Raw genomic sequence first — 8,498 nt, forward strand, 5'->3', positions numbered from 1 at the left:
TTGACTGAAGAAGTCTAAGTGCTGGTCTATTAAAACAGCTCCTTCCTTACCTGCGTACTGATCTTTTGGCAAGTTAAACTCTAGCAGAAAATGCAATCACAAAACTTCTAGGGATTTATATAGTAGGTTTTTATCCCTGCCATATTGATTATTATTTAGCATAAATTGTGCACAACCTTAAGATTTCTTTTTTCAATCTCACAACAGAATGGAATGGAAGAATGTGAAATGCTATTAGACACAGATCCAGCAGTAGAAAATCTTAACTGAGAACTGGAACCAGAAGAGAAAGTAGCCACTGTAAAGGGGACACAAGACTCTCAGTCACAGAATATAGTAGTATTTACAACAAGGACGCAAGATAAGAAAATGTGCATTCTAAAATACATTTCTGAAGAGACAAGTGTATTTATTAAACATTTTAGAAATAATGTAATAAAATGGTTAACATTAAAGCATGCTGTTAGTTTCAGTGCTTAAATATTTATTTGGAAGATGCACATTTAGAACACATCTTGCTAACCAGGTGGCATCATGTTTAGAATTGAGACAGTCCCCATTCATTCTCTCAGGGGACCTTCTTTGTTTTGTACAGCCTCTCCAGGCTTAATTCTGAGAGTTTTGTTTGTTTGTTTTAATTTACTAAAGGACATGTGCACTTGCCAGAGTGGCCATGCCACTATCTCTTCTCCTCCATTTCTCCTCTTGGGACTTTGGGCACACACACCCAACATGTGTTTTGAATCACGGTGTCTGGGACTCGAACCATGCAGTTGGTCATGTGAGGGCCAACCACCCTGACCACCATGCCCCTAGCTGGCCCTTCCGGAGATTTTGACACAAACCAAAAAACATTCTGTGGCAGATTGCAGTATATGAAAACACTTTGCAAAAGCACAAGAATTTTATATCTGGGATCTCTGGGATTTCTTCTGGTCTTTATTTGATGCTAGTATGTTCTCTATTACACTAAGGACGTAAGCTGTGCAGACAAACCTATGCAGGTCTTATTAAAATTACAATAAGAAAATGGCATTTGAAGAAAATTTGGGGATCCTGTGGGTATGACCCAAAAAGTGTTTTTTTTTATACTCTATGAAAAATAATTTAGTATGTAAGTAGTATTTTGTAATAAAAGCTTAATTCGTTCTTCTCATGTACTGCCTCTGTAATAAGAGTGCCTTCTTGTCTCCTGTTTAAAAGATGAGAAGGGAACTTGAATGGAACTAAGGAGGCCCTTGGCTGCCCATAAATCTATAGTTTGACCATGAGGGCTGATCACTCTCTGCTCTCCTTACCTGCCGTGCCTCACGTACACCCATTATTTGCATCTGGGAGGTCTACTTTCAATACCTGATTACTTGCATGTGAGCAGCCTGACCGGCATGCAGTCGGCAGAGGACTGAGAAGGAACCATGGGAGCAATGTAAATGTGGCTATTCTATTTCTCTTTCCTCAAGTCTGAGCACAGATCATCAGTTGCCACCAAATTATAAAGAGGCTTGATGGAAACTCTCACACGGGGAATTTATTTCAGACGAATGTCATCGTTATAACAAAACTCAACGGTATTGTAGCAAAAAATTTGTCTGATCTATGGAGAATATTATAAGGACCGTCTACCCATAATCCTAAAAATACTAGACCACTGCTTATTCAGTTCTGTAACTTTATCATTATAGTGGACCCTTCAGTGCCAAGTAACCAGTCCTACTAACTGCATGGAAATTGGTCATCACTTTACCTGTTTCCAACAGGCTGATGCTGTTGTTCCGAGTTATCTAGCTTGAGCTTAGAGACCAAAGCATGCAAGTTTCACAGTAAAAAAGTGCATCGGGGACCAGCAGTTGGCATAATGGCTATGTTGCTGGACTCCCTTTTAGTTGACCACGGTTCAAGTCCTGGACCCGGTGGCTTAAACTCACACCAGGTGCGTGTGTGTGTGTGGGGTGTGTGCCCAAGATCCTGTGAGGAGAATGGAGGAGAAGGGATTGCGGCAGGGCCATTCCCCCCCACCCCCCGGGAGGGTGATTTCTCACTTTCTGTCTCTCTATCTCTCTCTGTCTGTCTGGTGAGCGCATGCGCCCTACAGCAAAAACCTCTAAAAAAAAAAAACAAAAAAAAGTGCATCAGAAGGGCAGGTACATACTAAGTTACCCTCCCAGTTTGACCCTGTCCTTAGATTTTTATTGCCTGAACTGGCACCAAAGAAACTCCTTGAAAATAACACATTCCTTGTCCATTCAGTGGTTAATGATGCTTAAAAAAAAAAAAAAAAAAAAAAAAAAATCACAGTTTGTGACTGTGACCTAAATTATGCCAGAAGCTATAAAGCCATGGTTTCTTTAAATTCAAATATGACCCACATGCTTTAAAACCACTACACTGACCCTTTAGTACTGTTGCTGAGTGTGCATGTCCTCACATAAACACACACACACACACACACACACACACACACACACACCACTTGGCATTAAATGACTCGATAAAAGAAATGGTATTTTTCAGACTTCCATGGTAAAGAAAAGGCTCATGAAAGAGATGTAAGTGAGCTTTAAGCCAAACATTTGTTTGGCTTTGCTGCAGCAGGCTGCAGGAATGTAAACTTTTTTTTTTTTTTTTTTTTCAATGACTTCAGCACCTAATTTGAAAGCTAGGATTTTTAGGAGTGAGCAAGAGACTATATTTGGCCAAAAAATTCTGCTGGCTTTACTTAGCCAATCTGCACATTCAAAACAATACTTCTTTATCAAAAAAACAATAGTCTGTTTTATTCACAGCACATGTAGAAGTTGGAACATCGGCTGAATTCCACTTTCTTCTCTCACAGTGTGTCTGTAACTAGCTAATGAGCTGCAACAGAGCCTGGCCTTCATTTTCAGCAAATTAAGTTCATCCCTCATAGGAATTGTGGTCTGGCTGTGGCACGGCTCCTAGGTATGGGTGGGATTTGTTTCTTCTACCAGTTGTAGGTTAGCCACATGGGTACGTGCTGTCGCACCACACAACAAAATTTTCTCTATAATAACCAGTCTAAGTAGCCTTTTACCCCACAAAAGTAGATCCCATTTAATTTACTTTGTGTTTATAGCACTCCCTCTCAAACCGCATCATTGGCACAGACTGATATTTATACAACTTTTTATTTTAAACTATTTATTTAGAGTTGAGACTTCAGTAGCACTGCCTGTCAGATTCATTGAGCATGCTTAAATTCAGGATACTGAAAATGTAAATTGGGAAGAGCGATGTGTGTTCTTGGGATGCTTCTCTCCAGTGTGTGGACACCCACACAACGCTGTGAAGGAAAGGCAGGTTACACATGGGTAAAATTCGCAATACAAACTGCTGGGAGGAAATTGAACACCGAGGAGGGATTAAAACATCACTGCTTTGTCTATCGTGCCTCCACATTTCTGGAGCAGTGTCTTTGATCAAATCCGTTATGTAACATGCATCTAAAACATCTAACTCAGAAGCGGCAGTGTTGTTAGGGATCTCTTTTCATACACAATGAAATATTCTATTACTCAATTAATCTAATGGAAGTCTTTTGTCAAAATGGCACTTGCTGCCCAAAGAGAAATAAAGAACATTCTCAATTTTGTATCTGACCTCTGCTTTGGGACTTTACTCTGAGTTATACATTTTTTTAAAAAAAAATAGTTATTCATTTATTTTTACTTATTTATTTACTTATTTTAATTTGATCAGAGAGAGAAACAGAGAGAGAAAGGAAAGTGAGAAAACAAGCTGCCAGGTCTGGGACTCGAACCACGGTTGGCCATGTGTGGGAATCCAGTGCCACCATGCCACCTGCTGACCCCTATACTTTTCTTAAATAAAAACTTTTCAGTGTTTTAATCTTTAAAATGAGGGAAGGGATGTGAATTTCCAACAGACATTTAACTACGTAAAATATAATGGCAGATGGTTCATCTTCTTACGTATGGTGGACATTTCACTTGGTTAATGACAGTAAACTCTCATTTTAGATGAGGTTATACTTGTTGTACTGATTCCCAGATTATTTAGTGGTCTAAAAAGAATGCTGTGTTAATTTTGCTCGTGAATGATGCTTGGCTTAGACTTTTAATCTTCTCTTCCTTTTTTGGCTTTTGGCGAACACCTCTTCATTTTCAAGACCCGGCTCCTATGCTGTCTTGTCTGTGAAAATGTTTCCATCTTCCCAAACAAGCACGAAGCTCTATTGTAGTGGAACAATCATTGGAGATAGAAACCCATACTGTTGCTCTCCTGGTATTTACCATAACCTCTCCCCTTCCTCTGACTCCAGGAAGTCAGGCTATCTCAGGGAAGGCCCAACAAAGGGAAACAGAAACAATCAAGGAGTTGACCTCTTTATTTTTGTAACTCCAAGTTAAGGTCCATAATTAGAAAATAGGTTTGAAAAAATAAGGAGTCCATTTCTGTTGTATCCTATTTAGCTCAGGGGAGGTAAAGATTTCCTGGGTCCTGCGAAGTGAAGAGAGTTGAGATAGGAAGAGAATTTAGATGTTTGTGGGTGCTTGAGAAGGGGCCAGGCAATGCCTGGAATTATGAAGAAGCAGAGAAAAATATCAGATAAGAGTGAACCAGTAGCTTATGGGGGTATAGGGACTCAGAGAGGCCTTGCTTCTAGGATGAGGACAGACCAAAGCGAGCACAGAAGAGACGGCAGGTTCTCAAGTCCAGTGAGGAGCAATGCTGATAGGGAACCTGGATTCCTCCTCCAGGCTCTCCAGGTGTCTGAAACCCCCTGGAAGCTACAAGCAACCCAGGCAAAAGGAGGCTGGCAGGAGGCCACTACGTGAATGGAGATTCAAGTAGAAAATAAAGTATTACCTAAAAGTAAAATTTATAAATGCTGTTCAGACACTGATTTGGTGGCTCCAGGTTTGTATGGTCACAAGAAGGAATTGTGCATTCCTCGTTGTCATTCCCTTTGTGAGAGACTGTGTGATACATAGTAGGTACTCAAGCTGTTCACAGAATGAATCAACATTGTAGAGTTGGAGTTCCATGCCAGCTGCTCCAGATCTTTGATCTGGTTTCTCTGTTGAGTCAGAAAAAAAGAAAAAAAAAAAGAATAAGAAAAAGAAAAGGCCTGCCTTGTTTTTGCCTGTTGAATGCCAGCTTGTCTTGTTTACTCCTGTGGTTTCCCGCATTCCAAAACAATGCGGCATTGCTTGAAATTACACTTCAGCGTTTTCTGGAGCAGTTCTTCTGCCCACCCTATTTGCAGTGACTTCACTTTAGTTCCCTGGACGCCAGCTGCTATGATAGCTTGCTGTCACTAACCCTCTACATGCGTCCACCCCAGAGGAGTTAAATGGGACCACATCAGTGCTAGGGAACTGGCTGTCAGCCAGAACTGCACTGTGGGTCACTCTGTCTTGCGCTTTGGTGAAGTCTATTTTCCCCACTGCCTTTCAGTGGGGAGAGGGGCTGGGATCCAGAACAGCTTATAAAATCTAAACAGAATGGCCGGTGTGTGGGTGGGTGGAAAACTTCCCCTTTCCCTCTTGACTAGAGATCAGTTCAGAGGACATTCCACTCACACATTCCCTTTTAGTCTCATTTTCTCCCAGCATTTCTGTTTCGGGCACCTGTAAGCCAGATGGGCGCTCCACCGATGTGCTGCGTGGTGTAGGATGAGGGGGCCTGTTCTGTTTCTTTTTCTACTCTCTGAAGTCATCTGCCATTTTCCTCATGAACTGTTGAGACTCAGGATCCACTTCTCATCAGTCATATTGTGTGATCCCCAAATGATTTCTCAGGCCCTTTTACACTGTAATGCAAGTGCCAGTATTGCTTTAATGACTTTACACGTAAGTCTGAGATCTGTAAGAGAGTGCAAACTGCCCTTCTCTCTACCCCTCTTCTAGTCTTCTCTCATGCCTCTGCCCATGTACTTTAGGGTACAAGTAGCAGAAAACCAATTCAACCTATTCGATCCGAAAACCTTCATGGCAATGCAAAGGCCTCTTCGTCTTTTGAAGTGTTGTAGTGTAAATAGCTCCATTCTGTCAGGGAAACTTGATTTTTTTCTGTCTCTCCTCTTGCCTTCCAGAGCCTCCCTGGCTGACACCAGGGTCAGCAGTTTTCTCGTCCAGCACAGCAGCTACGAAGGGACATCCTTTCCCAGAAGCCCTCAGTAAATACGTTTCAATACAATTTGCTCAAGTTTGAAATACACATATTGTCCACATGTAACCTGTCACTCTCCTCCGTCATTGATCACTTCTACCGTCTCTTGGTTAAAGTAGATAAAAGGAAATGAGGAGAATCTGACATAGCAACATAGGCCTGGGTGAGACTCCAAGGAAGAGTATGCCGTCAGTGACAGTGACATGGGCTCCAGATGCTTGTAATTAATCACTCTCACTTCATTAATCAATCCGTCGAAGCCGATTGGGGCTGTGAAAAGAGTTCAGTGAAGCTGCGTTCAAGCTTTGACATGGCTGTTTACTAGATGTGTAATCCCAGCCAATTGGTTTAATCTCTCAGAAACCTAGTTTTCTGGTGAGGATCAAACGAAATACTTGTAAAAGCACACTGATAACTTCTACGTTCTACAAACGCCAGACATTATTATGATTTTTGTTTTAAATAAAATAAGGAGGCTGGCTTTTACTATAAAAGAGTCATTTCCAGATCTATATTAAAAGGTTTTCTAGTGTATCACAATTTTTAGTCATTCAAAAATAAAGGTTTATGGACAACTTACAATGGCTGTGCTACTGTGCTAGAGGCTAAGAATATGACATGTATAAATAAATATTAATATTAGTCATTTCTATAGAGAAAATTGCGTCTTCCAAGGTATATCCAGAACATTCACCTTTTTCTCCTTGAGTAATAATTATGTTTGATTTTTTCCCCTTTTTATTTTTCTTTATTTGAATGAAGAAAGGGAAATTTAGTTACCTAAGGATTTATGTTAACTAGTTTTCAACTAATGCAGACACTGGTATTATGTAGCAAGCTAGGAAAATTGTTCGCTAAGTATTTTTTTTTAATTTAGCAATAATTTTATAGTATTACTATTGTATGTACTTTAAAAAAATAGAATTTTTCAACATTTCCTTAGAAACATTTCTTAATCTGTAACTAATTTCAAGTTTTTGAAACAGAATGTTAAATATATAGTTAGTTCTAAAATTTTGAGTTAATTACTACCAAAAACAATGTTTCTCTTTCCATTTCAACTGCCATAAAGCTCAGAGTTAAATTTAGATCTGAATGAGGAAAGGTCTATTTCAGGTTCTTCTTCTAAGATTTATCTCTTTGCTCCTTTTGATTCATCTGTTTTCTAGTTTACTTTTAATTGATCATGCTAACTATTTCAACATTGTAAGCTGTTCTTTATGGAAGTTACAAAAAATAAAAATAAAAATATGGAGCGAAGGGGGAAAAGAAGAAAAGAAAGAAAAATACACAAGATCTAGAAGACAGGAAGACAGCTCGGAGTTGAGCAGCAGTTTGCAAACAAGAGGCAATCACTTGTAGGCAGGTGGTTGGATACTTATAGCCAAAGAAAGACGGAGATCCTGACTGACAGGCAATGAGGGAATACGCACAAGACGTTGTTAGGTGAACGACAAGGAGGATTTGGAACCTCAGGGACTGAATTTTTCAGTGATGGCAGTGGAAAGTGGGATGTCAGTGATGCTGAAGTTTTGAACCTGGCTGATCTCAAACAAGCATGACTGAGGGTGTAGGAGAAGGTCGAAGAAGTGCTGGATATGATAGTAGCCAATTTACAGTAAGCCCTTAGCTTTACATAAATCATTGTATTTCATTTCCCACGTGGCCCTATGAGGTATTAGTATTCCTCTTTGCATACAAACTAAGGAGGAGCAAATTTTTTGTTGTTTTCAAAAATTCTGACTTATAAATACGTGGGAAAAACAAAAAGGCCTGTCTAATTAACATAGTCACCCGGTGCAGACAATGCAGGGCCCAAAAAGGCTATCCCTCATTCCTTACCTAATCCCATGTTGCGATCCTGTGTATATGTGAGACTCTGTGTGGGGAGAGGGAGTCACTTTTATTGCAGAAACGTTCTCTTCGTGCAGTTATGTAACCTTGACTTCACCCACAACAGCTTGGATGTGCCTGAAGAACAGCTCCATCATTTTCTTATAACTCCTTGGGTTTTCTTGTAAATTTGGAATCCTGTGCCTTTTAACCTTTCAGTTCAATACAATCATAAAACCGTCCCATAAGGTAATGCTGCCTTCCAGTTTCCTCAGCCTTCTGCCCACTTCCAGGCCTCCCTGCCTGGTGCTATGTGGGTGCTTTCTCAGTTTAGGGGTGGTGGGGAAGCTCTGGCATGGGTGAGGGTGAGTCCTATCGGCCCTTTGGTTTGCAGGGCGTCCATTGTCTACTGTCTTGCTGGCATTCACAGCTCCCATGGGCATCTTTTATCTTGGCTTGATCAACTCACTCTCACCTTGGCTTGGCTTGGTGCTGCAGGAGCCCATCTCTGC

This window comes from Tupaia chinensis, unplaced genomic scaffold, assembly GCF_000334495.1.
Source record: "Tupaia chinensis unplaced genomic scaffold, TupChi_1.0 Scaffold145147_1, whole genome shotgun sequence".
Lineage (NCBI taxonomy): Eukaryota > Metazoa > Chordata > Mammalia > Scandentia > Tupaiidae > Tupaia > Tupaia belangeri.